Genomic DNA, 20807 nt, shown 5'->3' with positions numbered 1-20807 from the left:
ACTGGTCATACTGGGAGCGGCTCCAGGTCCCCCCTCCAGTTTGGGCCCCCCGGGCTATTTTTGGGACCCGGTGATGTCACTGGGGGGAGGGGCCTCGAGGGGGCGGCCCCTCCCCTCTCCCTTCCCAGTACAGACCAGTAAGGGACCAGTAACGGCCCCAGTGGGGGGGGGAGGGGAAGGAGGGAACACTGAGGGTGGGGATGGAGCAGGATGGTCCTTGAGCATGGGGGAAGGGCAGGAGGTTCCCTGAGGGTGGGGGAAGGGCAGGACCGTCCCTGAGGGTGGGGGAGGGGTAGGCGGGTCCCTGAGGGTGGGGGAGGGGCAGGAGGGACCCCGAGGTGGGGGGAGGGGCAGGAGGGTCCTGAGGGTTGGGGAGGGGCAGGGAGGGACCCCGAAAGTGAAGGAGGGGCCCTGAGGGTCCCTGAGGGTGGGGGAAGGGTAGGAAGTTCCCCGAGGGTGGGGGAGGGGCAGGAGAGTCTCTGAGGTTGGGGGAGGGGTCCTGAGGGCCCCTGAAGGTGGGGGAGGGACAGGGAGGGCTCCTGAGAGTGGGGGAGGGGTAGCAGGTTCACTGGGGGGAGGGGAAGGAAGGGACCCTGAGGGTGGGGAGGGACAGGAGGGACCCTGAGGGTTGGGGAGGTGCAGGAAGGGGGGGGAGGGGCTTTGGGGGGGCCCTTAAAAGTGGGGGGAGGGGCTGAAAGTGGGTCCATCATTGGGAGGGGACACGCCCACCCAAAACCCAGTAAGTCCCAGTTGAGCTCCCAGTTCAGGGAGGGGGAGAGGATGCAAAAGACACGCCCACTTGCAGAGGCTATGGCCACCTTGGGATGGGACACGCCCACCAGGGAGAGACCACGCCCACCTAAAGAAGGGACACGCCCACCCCCAAACCACTAAGTCCCAGCTGAGTTCTGCCTTAACTGGTCCTTACTGGTCCCACCACCCCATTCCGCGTTCCAGTGACCCGTACTGGTCCATACTGGTTTATACTGGTCTACCCTGGTTTATACTGGTCTGTACTGGTCTGACCTTGATGGAGATGCTGAAGTGCCCCCAACCCCCTTAACTGGTCCTTACTGGTCCCACCACCCTATTCCGTGTTCCAGTGACCCGTACTGGTTTATATTGGTCTATACTGGTCCATACTGGTTTATACTAATCTATACTGGTCTATACTGGTCTGTACTGGTCTGACGTTGACGGAGATGTTGAAGTGCCCCCAACCCCCTTAACTGGTCCTTACTGGTCCCACCGCCCCATTCCCCGTTCCAGTCACCTGTACTGGTCCATACTGGTTTATACCGGTTTATACTGGCCCATACTGGTCTATACGGGTTTATACTGACCTGACCTTGATGGAGATGCTGAAGTGCCCCCAACCCCCTTGACTGGTTCTTACTGGTCCCACCACCCCATTCCCCGTTCCAGGGACCCGTACTGGTTTATACTGGTTTATACTGCTCTACCCTGGTTTATACTGGTCTGTACTGGTCTGACCTTGATGGAGATGCTGAAGTGCCCCCAACCCCCTTAACTGGTCCTTACTGGTCCCACTGCCCCATTCCCCAATCCAATGACCCGTACCGGTCTGTACTGGTTTATACTGGTCTATACCGGTCTATACCAGTCCATACTGGTCTATACTGGTTTATACTGGTCTGTACTGGTCTGACCTTGACGGAGATGATGAAGCACCCCCAACCCCCTTAACTGGTCCTTACTGATCCCACCACCCCATTCCCTGTTTCAGTGACCCGTACTGGTTTATATCGGTTTATACTGCTCTACCCTGGTTTATACTGGTCTATACTGGTCCATACTGGTTTGTACCGGTCTGTACTGGTCTGACCTTGATGGAGATGCTGAAGTGCCCCCAACCCCCTTAACTGGTCCTTACTGGTCCCACCACCCTGCTCGCTGTTCTAGTGACCTGTACTGGTCCATACCGGTCCATACTGGTCCGTACTGGTTTTTTACTGGTCTACACTGGTCTATACTGGTCTATAATGGTCTGACCTTGATGGAGATGCTGAAGTGCCCCCAACCCCCTTAACTGGTCCTTATCGGTCCCACTGCCCCATTTCCCATTCCAGTGACCCATATTGGTCTATACTGGTCCATACTGGTTTATACTGGTCTATACCGATCTATACTGGTCTATGCTGCTCTGTACTGGTCTGACCTTGATGGAGATGCTGAAGTGTCCCCAACCCCCTTAACTGGTCCTTACTGGTCCCACCGCCCTGCTCCCCATTCCATTGACCCATACTGGGTCGTGGTGGCAAGAACCCCAGCAGGAGCCAGGTGGGGTCTTCCTGCCGTTGGATGAGTGCTCTGGGAGGTCAGGGCTGCTCACAGATCCAGATCACACCAGCACATTTCAAAGAGCACTGTCAAATGGGAAGGGCAAAGCACAATTATTAGGAAGGAATGGAACTTTTCTCAGTCAGTGTTTCCAGTTTCCTACTCCTGAGGAATCTGGGGGTTGAGAAATGGAAAAGAAACTCTCATGTTGGACAAGTCACTGAGACTCCTGAGCTGTAACTTGGAATGCACAAGTGCTTCTGTAAGCAACTTCCTAAAGTGCTTTCGGTCTCTGCTCTGCTTTTGACAGAAGCAGCATCACTTCTGCTGGACCCATCTGTTTTTTCTTTATCTGCCCTTTTCCACTTGCCTGAGGTTTCTCTCAGGCCACAGTGGGTGCACAGACATTTGGATGGAGTGGTGACAGGGAAGTCATGAATGGATTTCTGATGTTGAGTCTACTGTTTTGAAATCAGAAAATGTGGTGTTGAAGTCATCGTTAGCCTTTGAGAGGGAAACAGGAGAAAAATTGGATAAATTTGTTGCTAAAAATGAGCTGCTTCAAACTGAGGTTGACCACCTTAAAAGTCTTGTTAAAATTTGGATGATTATGAAACAGTCAACTCACGGATTACCCCCATCAGTACTAGACAATGCCCGCAGTATAAAGGCATAAAGCCCTCCCAGCCCCTCCAGGAATCCCATCCTGGTCCCACAGGACACTCCCAACTTCCCCTTAAACCCTCCGAGGCCCCCAGACTGCCTCCCAGACCCACAAAAACCCACAAGATGTCCCCAAACCCCTCCCAGTTACCTCCAACCCTCCCAGGACCTTTCAAACCCTCTCCTAGTTGCCCCCTTCCCCTTGAGTATGCCCCCAAACTCTCTCCCAGTTCCTTCCCACATCCCCGACGATTCCCCAAAACCCCTCACAGTTGCCCCAATCTCCAAACCTCCCTCCCAAACCCCCAAACTCCCCCAAACACCTTCCCAGTTACCCCCACGACCTCCAAGCCCTTCTCAGCCTCCCCATTCCTTCCCAAAGCCCCTCCCAGTTGCCGGCCCGTCCCCCAGGCTCGGGTGAGGAGGTGCCCCAGGCTGACGGGCCCGCCCAGACAGGGGCGGTTCCAGCAGCATGTCAGGAGCCACCCCCTGCCCCGAAAGCTCCCGCCCGCCCTGGAGCCACCTCAGCTGCCCCTGCAGGGGAGAAATCCAGGCCGGAGCAGAGCAGGGGGCAGGGCCGGGCTGGGACCTCGATGGACGGGGCCACTGGGAGAGCAGGGGAGAGACCAGGATGGGCTGAGGGGGCACTGGGGGAGAGGGGAGACACTGGGATGGGCTGAGGGGGCACTGGGAGGGAGAGGGGAAAGTTTTTTGCCCCTTTCCTGGGCACTTGAACACCCTCTGCACCCCCGTTCCCGGCCGTGCCGGCTGTCCTTCCCCCCCAAGCCATGAACAGGTTTTGGGGCTCCCTCGTGGGTCGCAGCCAATAGAACGGCTCTGCTGGAATGACGTCATTGCCAAATTCTGCTGGGCCCCTGTCCTTGTGCCGGTGAGTCACCCAATAGAACGTGGAAACTTCCGCGGGGGCTGCCGGGAGCGGGGCGGTGATGGCGGGGGAGGGGAGGATCGGGATTGAACCCGATTGGTCCCGATCGATCCCGGCCCCAGGGTCTCCCCCCACCGCGCTGTTTTTCACGTGCGGCCCCAACGAGGCCATGGTGGTGTGGGGTGAGTTCAGGGGGTCCGGGGGCTCCTGGTGACCCCTCCGATTTAGAAACTAAACCCTGACATCTTTGTCTTTGCCAAAGATGTGTGTGAAAGGGCAGTGCTGTTGCAAAGCAGTGTTGAGCTTCACATTGGGTGACTTGGCAGCTTCCTCTGCATCACCCATGCACCCTGGGTTTCTTTGAAAAGTACTTTTCACTCCAAATGTGACACCACATTAGCCTGTAGGACATCCTGTCCCCAAATGGATAACTGTAAATATTAATAATTAAAAAGTGACCCCCTCCATTATTCAAGAAAAGCTTGTATCTCTGTCCTAAAAGCATCCAAGGGTCACGTCCCCCAGTTTTCTATCTGACAAGGGTTTGGAGGGGCTGCTTTGTGCAGGGAACCCTTTGGGGACCCCTTGCACATGGGTAGGGCTGCACTCTCGGGGTGTGGAGCTTTGGTTCTTTGGTTGCCAGGGGCCACTGTGAGTCACTGAGCCGGGGTGGGGACAATGGGCAGGGCTGGCTGGGACAGGCTGTGGCACCTGTGACATAAAAGGGAAGTGTCCCCATGGGGCAGCTCTGCAGGGCCCATCAGGGGATGCTGCCCAGTGCAGCCTGTGCTGTGGGGAGCACGCACACAGGGAGAGGCTGGGCCGGACGAGGGCCGGGGCAGCAAGGCCGCCCCAGGGAGTGGGTTCTGCCCCTGCCTGCAGGGCCCAGCCCCTGGCAGGAGCACCTTGGGCAGGGCCCGGTGCTGCTGCTGGGGCAGGGGGTGAGGCCTTGCCGCCTGCCAGCTGCCTGGGCCCCTGTCCTTGCTGCGCCACATCCCCGAGGTTCCATCCCCGCTCCCCCAGCGCCAGCTCCCTCCTTCCCAGCCCCAACCAAGCCCTTCTCTGTGTCCTCCTGCAGGCCATGGCTTTCACAACATTCCTTTTGGTGCTTGTGCAAAGCATCATCCAGTCCCTGCAGGCGGTCGGGGAGGGGCTGCACAAGACTCAGTGAGCTTGGAGGTCTTTTCCAAGCTGAAGGACTCTTGGATTCTGTGATTGTGTGCTGGATTCAGCTGGGTCCGTGTTAGCAGCATCAGTTTGCTCCCAAAGTTTCCTCGCTGTCAGCGAGAAAAACTCCGGGAAAATGGGGAAAAATTGGGAAAAAACCTGGGAAATTCTGGGGAAAATGGGAGAAAATCTGGGAGAAATGTGGAAAAAATGGGGGGAAAGGGGAAAAAATGGAAAAAATCTGGGAAAATAGGGGGAAAATGGGGGGAAAATGGGGAATATTCTGGGAAAATCTGGAAATATGGGGAAAAAATCTGAGAAAAATGGGGAAAAATCTGGGAAAAATGGGTGGAAATGAGGAAAAATCTGGACAAATGTGGAAAAAATGTGGGAAAAATCATGGAAAATGGGGGGAAATTGGGAAAAAATCCGGGGAAATGTGGGAAAAAAAGGGGGGAAATGCGGGAAAATGGGGAAAATAATCGGGAAAAAATCTGGGAAAAAATGGGAAAAATGAGGAAAAATCTGGGGAAAGAGGGAGAAAATCTGGGAAAATGTGGGAAAAAGTTTGGGAAAATGTGGGAAAATGGGGAAAAATCTGGGGAAAATGGGGGCGAAATGGGGAAAAATCTGGGGAAAATGGGGAAAAATCTGGGAAAATGTGAAAAAATTGGGAAAAACTGTGTGAAAATGGGGGAAATGAGGAGAAATCCGTGAAAATGGGGGAAATGAGGAAAAATGTGTGAAAATGGGAAAAAATGGTAAAAAAATCCGGCAAAATGGGGAAAATCGGGAAAAATCAAGAAAAATGTGGGAAAATGTGGGAAAATGTGGGAAAATCTGGAAGAAAATCTGGAGAGAAATCTGAGAAAATGTGGGAAAAATGGGAAAAAATGTGGGAAAAATCTGGGAAAATGTGGGAAATTCTGGGAAAAGTGGAGGAAAAATCTGGGAAAAATCCGGGAAAATGTGGAAAAAATGGGGAAAAATCTGGGAAAATGGGGGGAAAATCTGGGAAAATGGGGACAAAATGGGGAAAAATCTGGGAAAATGGGGTAAAACTGGGAAAAAATCTGGGAAAATGTAGGAAAATTGGGAAAAATCTGGAAAATGGGGGGGAAATGGGGAAAAATTCAGGAAAATGTGGAAAAATGGGGGAAAATCGGGGAAAATGGGGAAAATGGGGGGAAATGTGGAAAAATGGGGAAAAATGTGGAAAAACAGGGTTAAACTGGGAAGAACTGGGAGAAACTGGGCCAGAGGGAAAGGGATGTTGCCATGGAAATGTGAGCCCGCCCCTCCCCCACCCGGCCCAGGGCCCACGGGGGGGGGGGAACTGGGTTAAACTGGGACATACTGGGAGGCACTGGGGGGGACACTGGGAGTTACTGGGAGCTACTGGAAGCTACTGGGGGGGTCACTGGGGTTACTGGGATGGACACCGGAGTTACTGGGAGCTACTGGGGGGGTCACTGGGGTTACTGGGATGGACACTGGGGTTACTGGGAGCTACTGGGGGGGTCACTGGGGTTACTGGGAGTTACTGGGAGCTACTGGGATAGACACTGGGGTTACTGGGAGCTACTAGGAGCTACTGGGGGGTGACTGGGGTTACTGGGGGGATCGCTGGAGATACCGGAGGCATTACTGGGAGTTACTGGGAGCTACTGGGAGCCACTGGGAGCGGCCCATCCCCCTCCCTCCCCAAGGTCACCCCAAGGACACGGAGGGGGGGCGGGGGGGAAGCCCTGCCCCCTCCCAGTCCCTCCCAGTCCCTCCCAGTTCCCTCCCAGTCCCTCCCAGTACCTGAACTGGTCACACTGGGAGCGGCTCCAGGTCCCCCCTCCAGTTTGGGCCCCCGGGGCTATTTTTGGGACCCGGTGACGTCACTAGGGGGGAGGGGCCTCGAGGGGGCGGCCCCTCCCCTCTCCCTTCCCAGTACAGACCAGTAAGGGACCAGTAACGGCCCCAGTGGGGGGGGAGGGGAAGGAGGGAACACTGAGGGTGGGGATGGAGCAGGATGGTCCTTGAGCATGGGGGAAGGGCAGGAGGTTCCCTGAGGGTGGGGGAAGGGCAGGACCGTCCCTGAGGGTGGGGGAGGGGTAGACGGGTCCCTGAGGGTGGGGGAGGGGCAGGAGGGACCCCGAGGTGGGGGGAGGGGCAGGAGGGTCCTGAGGGTTGGGGAGGGGCAGGGAGGGACCCCGAAAGTGAAGGAGGGGCCCTGAGGGTCCCTGAGGGTGGGGGAAGGGTAGGAAGTTCCCCGAGGGTGGGGGAGGGGCAGGAGAGTCTCTGAGGTTGGGGGAGGGGTCCTGAGGGCCCCTGAAGGTGGGGGAGGGACAGGGAGGGCTCCTGAGAGTGGGGGAGGGGTAGCAGGTTCACTGGGGGGAGGGGAAGGAAGGGACCCTGAGGGTGGGGAGGGACAGGAGGGACCCTGAGGGTTGGGGAGGTGCAGGAGGGGGGGAGGGGCTTTGGGGGGGCCCTTAAAAGTGGGGGGAGGGGCTGAAAGTGGGTCCATCATTGGGAGGGGACACGCCCACCCAAAACCCAGTAAGTCCCAGTTGAGCTCCCAGTTCAGGGAGGGGGAGAGGATGCAAAAGACACGCCCACTTGCAGAGGCTATGGCCACCTTGGGATGGGACACGCCCACCAGGGAGAGACCGCGCCCACCTAAAGAAGGGACACGCCCACCCCCAAACCACTAAGTCCCAACTGAGTTCTACCTTAACTGGTCCTTACTGGTCCCACCACCCCATTCCGCGTTCCAGTGACCCGTACTGGTCCATACTGGTTTATACTGGTCTACCCTGGTTTATACTGGTCTGTACTGGTCTGACCTTGATGGAGATGCTGAAGTGCTCCCAACCCCCTTAACTGGTCCTTACTGGTCCCACCACCCTATTCCGTGTTCCAGTGACCCGTACTGGTTTATATTGGTCTATACTGGTCCATACTGGTTTATACTAATCTATACTGGTTTATACTGGTCTGTACTGGTCTGACGTTGACGGAGATGTTGAAGTGCCCCCAACCCCCTTAACTGGTCCTTACTGGTCCCACCGCCCCATTCCCCGTTCCAGTCACCTGTACTGGTCCATACTGGTTTATACCGGTTTATACTGGCCCATACTGGTCTATACGGGTTTATACTGACCTGACCTTGATGGAGATGCTGAAGTGCCCCCAACCCCCTTGACTGGTTCTTACTGGTCCCACCACCCCATTCCCCGTTCCAGGGACCCGTACTGGTTTATACTGGTTTATACTGCTCTACCCTGGTTTATACTGGTCTGTACTGGTCTGACCTTGATGGAGATGCTGAAGTGCCCCCAACCCCCTTAACTGGTCCTTACTGGTCCCACTGCCCCATTCCCCAATCCAATGACCCGTACCGGTCTGTACTGGTTTATACTGGTCTATACCGGTCTATACCAGTCCATACTGGTCTATACTGGTTTATACTGGTCTGTACTGGTCTGACCTTGACGGAGATGATGAAGCGCCCCCAACCCCCTTAACTGGTCCTTACTGATCCCACCACCCCATTCCCTGTTTCAGTGACCCGTACTGGTTTATATCGGTTTATACTGCTCTACCCTGGTTTATACTGGTCTATACTGGTCCATACTGGTTTGTACCGGTCTGTACTGGTCTGACCTTGATGGAGATGCTGAAGTGCCCCCAACCCCCTTAACTGGTCCTTACTGGTCCCACCACCCTGCTCGCTGTTCTAGTGACCTGTACTGGTCCATACTGGTCCATACTGGTCCGTACTGGTTTTTTACTGGTCTATACTGGTCTATACTGGTCTATACTGGTCTATACTGGTCTACACTGGTCTATACTGGTTAATAATGGTCTGACCTTGATGGAGATGCTGAAGTGCCCCCAACCCCCTTAACTGGTCCTTATCGGTCCCACTGCCCCATTCCCCATTCCAGTGACCCATATTGGTCTGTACTGGTCCATACTGGTTTATACTGGTCTATACCGATCTATACTGGTCTATGCTGCTCTGTACTGGTCTGACCTTGATGGAGATGCTGAAGTGCCCCCAACCCCCTTAACTGGTCCTTACTGGTCCCACCGCCCTGCTCCCCATTCCATTGACCCATACTGGGTCGTGGTGGCAAGAACCCCAGCAGGAGCCAGGTGGGGTCTTCCTGCCATTGGATGAGTGCTCTGGGAGGTCAGGGCTGCTCACAGATCCAGATCACAGCAGCACATTTCCAAGAGCACTGTCAAATGGGAAGAGCAGAGCACAATTATTAGGAAGGAATGGAACTTTTCTCAGTCAGTGTTTCCAGTTTCCTACTCCTGAGGAATCTGGGGGTTGAGAAATGGAAAAGAAACTCTCATGTTGGACAAGTCACTGAGACTCCTGAGCTGTAACTTGGAATGCACAAGTGCTTCCGTAAGCAACTTCCTAAAGTGCTTTCGGTCTCTGCTCTGCTTTTGTCAGAAGCAGCATCACTTCTGCTGGACCCATCTGTTTTTTCTTTATCTGCCCTTTTCCACCTGCCTGAGGTTTCTCTCAGGTCAAAGTGAGAGCACAGACATTTGGATGGAGTGGTGACAGGGAAGTCATGAATGGATTTCTGATGTTGAATCTACTGTTTTGAAATCAGAAAATGTGGTGCTGAAGTCATCGTTAGCCTTTGAGAGGGAAACAGGAGAAAAATCGGATAAACTTGTTGCTAAAAATGAGCTGCTTCAAACTGAGGTTGACCACCTTCAAAGTCTTGTTGCGCCAGAGTGCAGAGAGAAAACTGTTGCTAAAAAAACAGGCTCCTGGTTTGGTCAGGCAACTTCATAAACCAGTGTCTTACCCTGGCATTGAGACTTGGGAAACCACAGAGAACCCTGATTCTAAGTCTCAGGAGAGAAAGAAACAAGGAGAATTTGAAGTTCAACTGATGTTTCTAGAGTCTCCCAGCTTTCCTCACATTAATGAAAATAGACTGAGTGATCCCTGTGATAATGAACAAAGGGAAGATTATTCTTTACCTCCCTCAATTTCCTTTGTGCCTGATACTGAATCCACTAAAAAACCTTGGACTCAAAAAGAGAACCCGACCCAGAAAACAACTCAATTCATTCTGATTCAAGTGGTTAAAGAGCAGAAGCATTATGGCGATAAACCTGGACAAATTAAAAACCAACCAGTGAAATCCTATCAATATATCACATACCTTGGGATTCCACTTTGTTCTCATCAACAGTTAATACAATTTCCAATGGATATGGGGACAAAATGTTGGCAGCAAAATGCCAAAGATGGGATTAAAACCCAGACGAAAAAGAATTAAAATCACTGGATAAAAAGAAGAAACCAGTCTTCAACCAAGAGCTTCACCCTGTTACTGTTTTGGTGATATTACCTTTTTGCTTTTTATTCTAATAATCATATTGTATGTTAAAATTTGGATGATTATGAAACAGTCAACTCACTGATTATCCCCATCAATACTAGACGATGCCCGCAGTATACACCCGTCCCAACCCCTCCAGGAACCCTCAAATCCCATCCTGGTCCCACAGGACACTCCCAACTTCCCCTCAAACACTCCGAGGCCCCCAGATTGACTCCCAGATCCAGAAAACTCTTGCTGCCTGCCCATGGAGTGCCCAGTGTGGCCCACCAACTGCACCACAAAGCCAAAGCTTCCAGGCTTTCTTTCCTGGGAATTAGGGCTCTTGTTTCCTGTTTTCAGCCATGCCTCCCAACTGATAGCCCAACTCCCAAACTGCTAGCATGCCTGTTGATACAGAATTGTTAAAATAAACCTTGCCAGTATATGTTTTCAGACACCGATTATTTAGTGTCGTTTCACTTTAATCCACCCCAAGGGAATTATTAATACAAACCTGAGTTACCCCCTCTCCCCTTTTCCTGGGGCGGGTTGTAACACCAATCAGCACTGACTCCGCCCAGTAGGCATAGCAAAGGAAGTTTCCTTTTGGTTTAGGGTTTAGTGTTAGGGTTACGGTTATGGTTTAGGGTTAGGGTTAGGGTTAGGGTTAGGGTTTGGGTTAGGGTTAGGTTTTGAGTTAGGGTTAGGGTTAGAAAGGGTTCGGGTTAGGAAATTTAGGGTTAGGGTTAGAGTTAGCAAAAGTTAGGGTTAGGGTTAGGGTTAGGGGTATGGGTAAGGGTTAGGGTTAGGGTTAGGGTTAGGGTTAGGGTTAGGGGTATGGGTAAGGGTTAGGGTTAGGAAGAATTTGTCTCAGTGCGCGATCTAACAATCGTGGTTTTAGCCCATTCTGGACACACAGCAGTGCCCAATAAGCCCCTCTCAGGCTATAAGCCCGATTTACTGCCCACCGCTGTCAGAATCTTTTGCTTTTTCTCTTGGGTCTCTGCTTTTGCTGTTGCTGTTCTGTTGCATGTCTGACAGAATACCCACCGCCGTCCAGTATGTACTCTGCTTCTATAGAGCACTGTCCCCTAACCCCAACATTAAAAGAGAGACTGGAAGCTATGTGCAAACCCTGTTCCCTAACCCTAACCCTAACCAAGAGACTGCAAGCTATGCGCAAACCTTTTTCCCTAACCCTAACGTTAAAAGTGAGAATGCAAGCTATGCGCAAACCCTTTTCCCTAACCCTAACCCTAAAAACGAGAGTGCAAGTTTTGCGCAAACCCTCTTCCCTAACCCTAACCTTAAAAAAGAGACTGCAAGCTATGCGCAAACCCGATTCCCTGACCCTAATCCTAAAAAAGCGAATGCAAGCTCTGTGCAAACCCTGTTCCCTAACCTTAACTTTAAAAAAGAGACTGCAAGCTATGCACAAAACCAGTTCCCTAACCCTAACTTTAAAAAAGAGACTGCAAGCTACTAGGGTTAGGGTTAGGGTTAGGGTTAGGGTTAGGGTTGGGGTTAGGGTTTAGGGTTAGGGTTAGGGTTCGGGTTCGGGTTTGGGTTGGGGTAGGATTCGGGTTAGGGTTAAGGTTCGGGTTAGGGTAAGGGTTAGGGGTTAGGGTTGGGGTTTGGGTTAGGGTTAGTCAGAATCTGTCTCAATGCGCGATCTAACTATCGCGGGTTTACCCCATTCCAGGAACGCAGTGTTGCCCACTAAACCCCTCTCGGGCTATAAGCCCGATTCAGTGCCCACCGCTGTCAGAATCTTTTGCTTTTTCTCTTGGGTCTCTGCTTTTGCTGTTGCTGTTCTGTTGCGTGTCTGGCAGAATACCCACCGCCGTCCAGTATGTACTCTGCTTCTATAGAGCACTGGCCCCGCCCACTGGGTGGAGTCAAGAGGTGGAGTCCCTGTTGGTTGTTCTGCGTCACTGGTTTTGCCTACTGGGCGGAGTCAGTGCTGATTGGTGTTACAACCCGCCCCAGGAAAAGGGGAGAGGGGGTAACTCAGGTTTTTATTAATAATTCCCTTGGGGTGGATTAAAGTGAAACGACACTAAATAATCGGTGTCTGAAAACATATACTGGCAAGGTTTATTTTAACAGTTCTGTATCAACAGGCATGCTAACAGTTTGGGTGCTGTCATACCACAATGTGACACAGTGTAAGGGGGGTACTTTTGAATTAGATGATCAATGGAGCATAGAGGCGTGAGAACGGAATCATATTAGGATGTGAAACCAGCTAGAGTATGGTACAATATAACTTCATGGCAGAAGCTAATTGTAAGGTCCATTTTGCTTTTTAGCAAGTCAGCCTGATATCCCCTATTATCAGAGCTGAGTTCTTCCTTGGTTTTGTTACATATTGCAAGATAGATACATCTACCCTTGAGACACAATGGTAGAGGTCATCCATAGGGGTGAGAAAGATGATGATGGGAGGAAGATTATGTGGGCAGGGGTCGCTCGCCCCTTGCCCTACAAGTAGGGCATGCGCAGACTGCTGCCATGAGGTAATGATCAGGCGGTGTTTGGCTGCCATTCAGGCATCACCTTATACTGCGTACTGGCCCTACGTCGTGTAATGTGGAACTGATAAAAATGGGGTGTCGGAGCTGCTGAGTTGAGCGATACTCATCCTACCACCGAGACTGTGTTGCTCCGCGGGGACGCCCGCTAAGCATGGGTACCGACCAGCTGCTGCAGATCCTGACAGCCCTGGCCTGTCTGTGTGGGTAAGCACAGTTTTTTGATAGGAAGCAACTGAGAGAACAAACTTTTTTAATATCCTTTTAGTGTTCCTTTAATTCCCCTTTTATGTTTATCGTATTTTTCCTTTAATTTTCCCTTTTTACTAACCAATATCGTGTTATCCATAATATTGTGTTAAGATCCTTCTTTGGTATCCCTTTTTCACTAGTTAATACTGTATTAAATGATGTTCGTAGTATTTGTTTTAATGCCACCCGATAAGATAATTATTTTGTATCCCTTTTTCTTTTTAGTTTTTAATCCCTCTTGTTAAGTTTATTACTAGTGTTATTATTCTCACTGTAATAAAAGATATTTTGTGTGCTTGAGTATTTTTGGCGCTTGTCTTTATTCCGGACATGTATCCGAACGTACTGCTACATAAATTGGCGTAGTCGGCAGGATACATGGAGGAATAAGCAGTGCCCCAGGGAATTCGTTGGTGGAGTACTCAGCTGACGTGTCCCTGTGTATTGGTGGGAGATCTTCAGGTGGAGTGCACAGCCTGGAGAGCTGCGTCCCCGTGAGTGTTGTGTAAAAGGGAGATTCTCAGGTGGAGAGCATAGCCTGGGAAACCGCGTCCCTGTGTGTGTGGTGAACTCTGTGTGGGTGCCGTGAGTGCCAGTGTCTGGGTTCATATCTTATAATTGTTTTGTTTTAAAGTGGTTTTTGTTGTTCTTGTTGATTAAGTTACTATATGGGTGGCAATGCTTGTGTTTTATATGCTTTGTTTGTTTTTTGCATATTGGAGGTAGTTCTGAGCAATTAATTGTGAGTATACCACACTTCTTGAGACCTAGAATTAAGATTTGTCCTTTTTTGCAACTGTTGTTTATATGTACGACTTTGTTGTATTAATTGTAATAAATATATCTTGGGACCTAGAGGCAGCCAGGAGATAAGGCTAGATCGGACTTTAAATTTTTATTGTATTCGGTGTGGAGCGAATCAAAGCCTAGAAGATACCCAGTGGATTAGGTTTTATTGTTGTTTCACTCATAGATATGTCTTTCTGAGGATTCATTTAGAGTTACTGTAGAGTGTGTATTTTGTGGTTGGTATATAAAGATTTTAGATTTGATGTGTATGTGTAGTTAGGCTTGTTTGTGATGTAAGAGCCATAGTTTGTGGATTAGTGTGTCTCATTGTGTTTAGCTTAAAAATTGAGAATCTTTTGTCATTGTTCCGTTAGTGAGAACATTAGTAGATTAAGATGAAAAAGTGGTTAGGAGGGTCAGCCGCAGGCGGCAATGAACCTAAGAAAGCTCCTCCCCGTGAATTAATAGAATTGGGGCAGGAGCCATAGATTACTTTGTAGAATAAGTGGGAAGCATGTACAAAGATTCCTCTTGAGTATTGGGGGCAGCATACCCCAATGGAGGTATTGCAATACTGGGAGCAGTTTACCCCTACTACTAAATCAAGCAGTCATCTGGAACAGGTTGGACGAATGGGGGGGTGCACTGCTTACTGCATACAAGTTAACTGTGGAAAAATGCAAAAAACTGCAGGAGCAGCTGAATGCTGTAAGAGCCACTCAGCTGGTACAACGCCAGACTTTACTTGACCTTCAGGCCTAAAAGAACAGGGTAGAAGATAAATGTGTTACTTTAGCTGAGAAATATGCTGTGAGAACTGTTCGGCACAGACAAAGGAAAATAGACCCAAGTGATCGGGGACCAGGGGTGCGAGCTATAATCACTTCCCCTGATTGAGATCCAGAGAAGTGGGATAGTAACATATAGAGTAGTAGTGATGATTCTGATGAGGACGATTTTATAGAAAATTCAGAGAAGTTATCAACATCAGATGAGTTGGCACACAGAGCAAGGGGCTGACTCTGTGATAATAGACGATGTTGATGCCACGAAGTTTTTAGGGTTAACTAATGATGTATATGTACAAAATGCCCTTCGGCGTTTAAGACGAACACCAGGAGTTGATAGAACTTTGGTTTCAGTTATTGCTGAAGGTCTCAGTGACCGTTTTACTAATGATGGATCATGGCAGGATGGAAGTTCATCCTGGGTAACTCTGCATCAAGCAATCAAAATATTAAAGGGGGAAGAAATGAAAATAGCTATTGAGCTGCAAAGCCCTGAACTTTACATGCAACAGCCTTTAATTCCAGTAATGCAAAACAAATTGTTAGAAGGCTGTCCTGTACCCTGGAAACCATACATTATTCCACTGTTAGTGTCTAACTCAGGGGCACCCATAGAAGAGATCATAGAGAGGTTGCAGCAACTTGGTGACCTTCCAGGCCTCCCACCCACAGAACAAAACCTTAACTTGATACTGTTGTAATGAGGAGGGGTAATATGATACCTCAAGTAAATATTGTTAGTATTTGGAAGGGGGGAGTTGTTTGTGTTTTGTCTCCCACAGGACCCTGCTGGCTTCCAGCATGTTTGATGAAACCTTATCATGAGCGGCAAGAATTCTGGACAGAGATCAGTGAATGCTGAGCAGCACAAGACCAGCCCGAATATCACATGGAAGAAAAACATATCCTAAATATAATTAATTGTGTCTACTAACTTTTGCTAACTGGTGTAATGACTCAGTTATCGTGTACCTGTCTCTCGTGTGTCTTGTCCACACCTGATGTTGTGATTTATGTAATGAACAATGTCCTGGCCAGAGGCTGGGAGGCTATAGCTACCAAAGCCATGATTACTCCTGCATTAGCCTATTCAGTGCAGGTCATGTATCTTGAATAACAAGATGGATTGGTTATTCTTTCCTGCATAGCAAGTCTCGTGTCCCAATAGATCCCTGGATCTACTGCTCCAGAGATAAGAAGGTTTATATTTCTTAGATGAGTTGCACCAACGATCTGTATGCTTCGTTTTGTATTACTGGTAAGCAACAATCAGAATTGGAATCTTATTCCTGAACAGTGTGCTGCCAAGTTGTTCTGGCAGCAGTGTTAAAGGTAAAGGCTAAAGCTAAGCCCTGGCTTCAAGAAGTGAAGGACATATGTGATGCCGTGTGCAGAGGGACTGCAATTGTACTTGGTTTTGTCTCCTGGGATGGGGCAGACGTGCCATTAAGGGGGGAAAGAAGACAATAGAAAACTATAAAACTTGTAACATCCTGAAGCCTAATGGTCATCACTGTATAGAATGATCTGTTTCTGTGCTATTCATGCCACACCAATGATGTTTGTGAAGATCAGGCAGAACGGTGTGGTTTGGGAATTCTAAATCAGACACTGATTGTTTTGCAGTGCTCATATTTGTATGTGTTTCATCCCGGTAGTGTTACAGCAAGTGGCAAGAATTATTTGGAATCAACAAATGACAGAAACCTTTTGGCTTATGAGTCTATACAAGAATATATGTGATTGTGAAATAACCATGTGTGAGGTGCTGGGCCTCGCAGAAGAAAAGCTTATGTTGAAAAGCTGGTTGGTAAGACTGCAAATGAAGGACTGATGTTTGTGGACCTCCCTATGGGCTCTGGCTCGCATCATGTTTACAATTTTCTTATGATGAACTGGTAATATTCTAGTTAAGTACAGAAATGATTTCACACTCAATGGTATAGTTAATATGAAGATGGATAAAATTCTTTTATAGCATGGAGGCAAGAGATAACCTTTACTATCACTCCATGAGGTGAAGGGGGATTGACTGCAGTCAGGGGTAAACTGGGGCAGGACGGTTTGCTCCCGATGAGGCCTGGAATCTGTACAGAGAGTGCAAGCTTTCTGTGGGAGCGGTTGGTGAGACCAGGATGTTGTCTGGTGTTGCATCAAACTCCAGATAAACATTGCCTGTGATAGCTCCTAACAGACCTATAAACGTGTGACTGGCAGTCAACCACTTCATACTATAAAAGATGAATCCAGACTATAAAATTCTGAAATGAGAAGTTCTGTTGTACTAGACTTTCTATTTTGCAGAAATTCCTGAGATTCATTGTGTTGTCCGGGCCCATACGATTGGACACACCTGTTCACCTGTCCAAACTTGGAAACTAGGTCTGCCAACCGGCAAAAGATTATCTCAAGTACTGTTGACTCCAAGTAAATGACCACTGTAATCCACTTAGATCTCCTCACTGGGGATGGACATGATTATATTATTGTCTGTATTTTCACTGTTACTCAGTTGTTATGTTGTTTACATTTTTAGAAATGACACTTCATCAATACACTGTTGGAGTCATTCACCAGTGTCATGGTCCAACCATGGACCACGCGGTGGGATGGAATCCAACAGCCCCCAGGAGCTGGTTTCTCCCCTGAGGGTGCAGAGCAGCAGGGCCTTTTCCAGACCCAACTGTACCTTCCAGAAAGATATCAGCTATACTTTGCTTCTTTGCTGACTTCTGTTTTAGATGTCAATGTGTGGACCACCCTGGCCAGCGTGACGAAGATGGACGTGATATGTGTGTCCATGGTAACTCCCACGAGTCCTTTTCGCACCTGTCTGGTTGGAGTACCCATTGATAACTACTGGTGGGGAACTCTATATAATGAGACCATGTTAGCAAACTGCACATATCCAGGAGTTGACATTTTTTCTTAGAGATATATACCAGAACGCATCAACTTGGTGCAATGAGACTCTGCAAAAACAATTTATTCCTGGATCTGATGCAATAGGTCTCCCAAAGGATCTGTTTCTCATTTGTGGACAAAGAGCATGGAAAGGTATTCCGGGAAAGGCTGTAGGAGGCCCTTGTACCTTTGGATGATTAACCTTTTTTCATCCTCGCAGCGTAACCTTGCCTAAACTAAGAAGACGCAGACGTAGCACACGGCGATTTATTCCAGACTGTAACTCTGATGTAGAGTTTTGGAATAAGGCTGAAAGAATAACTGCTAGTGTAATATCTCAGATAGGGACTGCTCATGCTTTGGCTTCTCTAAATAAACTAGGATGCTGGTTGGTTAAAGAAGCTAATGCTACTTCTGCTGCTTTGAGTGCATTGCTCACAGATGTAGACTCTGTTAGACATGCAAGTTTACAAAATAGAGCTGCTATTGATTTTTTTTTTTGTTGTTAGCCCAGGTACATGGCTGTCAAGATTCTGAGGGCATGTGTTGCATGAATTTAAGTGATCATTCTGAATCTGTTCATGCTAGCATCCAGAAATTAAAAGCCCTTACTCAACAATTACATGTTCATGATGAATGGAACCTCTTTGGTGATTGGAAATGGGGATGGCCCTGGTTACGAAAAGCGTTAATAGGCTTGTCAATAGTTGGATGTATAATAACATGCATATTGTGCATGATTCCCTGTATACTAACATGCGTACGTCAAATGATAAACACCAGGCTAAATGCTTGCAATTTTGAGTAGTTCGTTATCACCCTCTTGCTACCATTGATCACGCGGTGGTATGTAAGGGGGGTACTTTTGAATTAGATGATCAATGGAGCATAGAGGCGTGAGAACGGAATCATATTAGGATGTGAAACCAGCTAGAGTATGGTACAATGTAACTTCATGGCAGAAGCTAATTGTAAGGTCCATTTTGCTTTTTAGCAAGTCAGCCTGATATCCCCTATTATCAGAGCTGAGTTCTTCCTTGGTTTTGTTACATATTGCAAGATAGATACATCTACCCTTGAGACACAATGGTAGAGGTCATCCATAGGGGTGAGAAAGATGATGATGGGAGGAAGATTATGTGGGCAGGGGTCGCTCGCCCCTTGCCCTACAAGTAGGGCATGCGCAGACTGCTACCATGAGGTAATGATCAGGCGGTGTTTGGCTGCCATTCAGGCATCACCTTATACTGCGTACTGGCCCTACGTCGTGTAATGTGGAACTGATAAAAATGGGGTGTCGGAGCTGCTGAGTTGAGCGATACTCATCCTACCACCGAGACTGTGTTGCTCCGCGGGGACGCCCGCTAAGCATGGGTACCGACCAGCTGCTGCAGATCCTGACAGCCCTGGCCTGTCTGTGTGGGTAAGCACAGTTTTTTGATAGGAAGCAACTGAGAGAACAAACTTTTTTAATATCCTTTTAGTGTTCCTTTAATTCTCCTTTTATGTTTATACTATTTTTCCTTTAGTTTCCCCTTTTACTAAGATCCTTTTTTTTTTTTGGTATCCCTTTTCACTAGTTAATACTGTATTAAATGCTGTTTGTAGTATTTGTTTTAATGCCACCCGATAAGATAGTTACTTTGTATCCTTTTTTAGTTTTTAATTCCTCTTGCTAAGTTTATTACTATTATTATTATTCTCACTGTAATAAAAGATATTTTGTGTGCTTGAGTATTTTTTGGTACTTGTCTTTATTCCGGACATGTATCCAAAGGTACTGCTACACACAGAGATAACCTTTGGTGGGGGGAAAGAAAATGCATAGGGGAGAGAAAGGCAGGATAAGAGCAAGGGAGAGTAAGAGAAAGAAAAGCTGAGTGGACAGATGTATATAGTCACCGCCCACGGGGTCCAGCGATGCTTCCATGTCTGTCAGTTGAAGTGGTGGCCTTGATCTGCCGGGGGTGAAGGAGGGAAGTCCCCATACTCCAAGAAGGTATGAGTTATAGCCATGATTAGTGTCACGGACCATGCCTCGAGCCTCCAACATCTCGAGGGTTGCAGTCTCTCTTCTAAGGTTAGGGAACAGGCTTTGGGCATAGCTTGCAGTTACTGTGTGGACCAATTGTCAGAGACTGAAATGGTTAATGATTTATGCATTCTAGGAGACTTTTCAGGCTTTTGACTTGCATGATACCTCTGATGAGCAGTCGGGCCCCTCCCTCCCTCCAGTGTTGACGGTGTGAAGCCCTGAAAAGGCAAGAGCTGAGCTTACAGGCTTTTGACTTTTGATATATCTGATGAGGAATCAGGCCCCTCCCTCCCTCTGCTATGAGATGTTAGGGTTAGGGTTAGGGTTAAGGTTAGCAAGGGTTAGGGTTTAGGTTTTAGGGTTTACGGTTTGGGATTTAAGGTTGGGGTGTGGGTTTGGGTTAGGGTTTAGTGTTAGGGTTAGGATTAGGGTTAGGCAGAATCGGTCTCAATGCGCGATCTAACAATCGTGGGCTTAGCCCATTCCAGACATGCAGCGGTGCCCAATAAGCCCCTCTGGGGCTATAAGCCCGATTCACTGCCCACCGCTGTCAGAATCTTTTGCTTTTTCTCTTGGGTCTCTGCTTTTGCTGTTGCTGTTCTGTTGCGTGTCTGGCAGAATACCCACCGCCGTCCGGTATGTACTCTGCTTCTATAGAGCACTGGCCAAGCCCACTGGGTGGAGTCAAGAGGTGGAGTCCGTGTTGATTGTTCTGCATCACTGGCTTCGACTACTGGGAGGAGTCAGTGCTGATTGGTGTTACAACCCACCCCAGGAAAAGGGGAGAGGGGGTAACTCAGGTTTTTATTAATAATTCCCTTGGGGTGGATTAAAGTGAAACGACACTAAATAATCGGTGTCTGAAAACATATACTGACAAGGTTTATTTTAACAATTCTGTATCAACAGGCATGCTAGCAGTTTGGGAGTTGGGCTATCAGCTGGGAGGCATGGCTGAAAACAGGAAACAAGAGCCCTAATTCCCAGGAAAGAAAGCCTGGAAGCTTTGGCTTTGTGGTGCAGTTGGTGGGCCACACTGGGCACTCCATGGGCAGGCAGCAAGAGTTTTCTGGATCTGGGAGTCAATCTGGGGGCCTCGGAGTGTTTGAGGGGAAGTTGGGAGTGTCCTGTGGGACC

At 49.0% G+C, this 20807-nt stretch overlaps 1 long non-coding RNA gene across 1 annotated transcript in view; it reads right to left on the bottom strand.

Moving 5' to 3' along the window:
• Positions 1 to 3310: 3310 nt before the first annotated feature.
• Positions 3311 to 20807, bottom strand: part of LOC127462154 (uncharacterized) — a 61738-nt gene continuing 44241 nt past the window's right edge. The window contains exon 3 of the long non-coding RNA XR_007900322.1: positions 3311 to 3693. This is a non-coding gene — a long non-coding RNA (uncharacterized LOC127462154). The remainder of the gene's footprint in view (positions 3694 to 20807) is intronic.

The sequence above is a fragment of the Manacus candei genome, unplaced genomic scaffold (genome assembly GCF_025592945.1).
Source record: "Manacus candei isolate 608988 ecotype Guabito, Panama unplaced genomic scaffold, ASM2559294v1 h1tg000119l, whole genome shotgun sequence".
In the NCBI taxonomy this organism is placed as follows: Eukaryota; Metazoa; Chordata; class Aves; order Passeriformes; family Pipridae; genus Manacus; species Manacus candei.
Note: the sequence above shows the minus strand (reverse complement) of the source record. Positions and strands in the feature narration are given on the sequence as shown.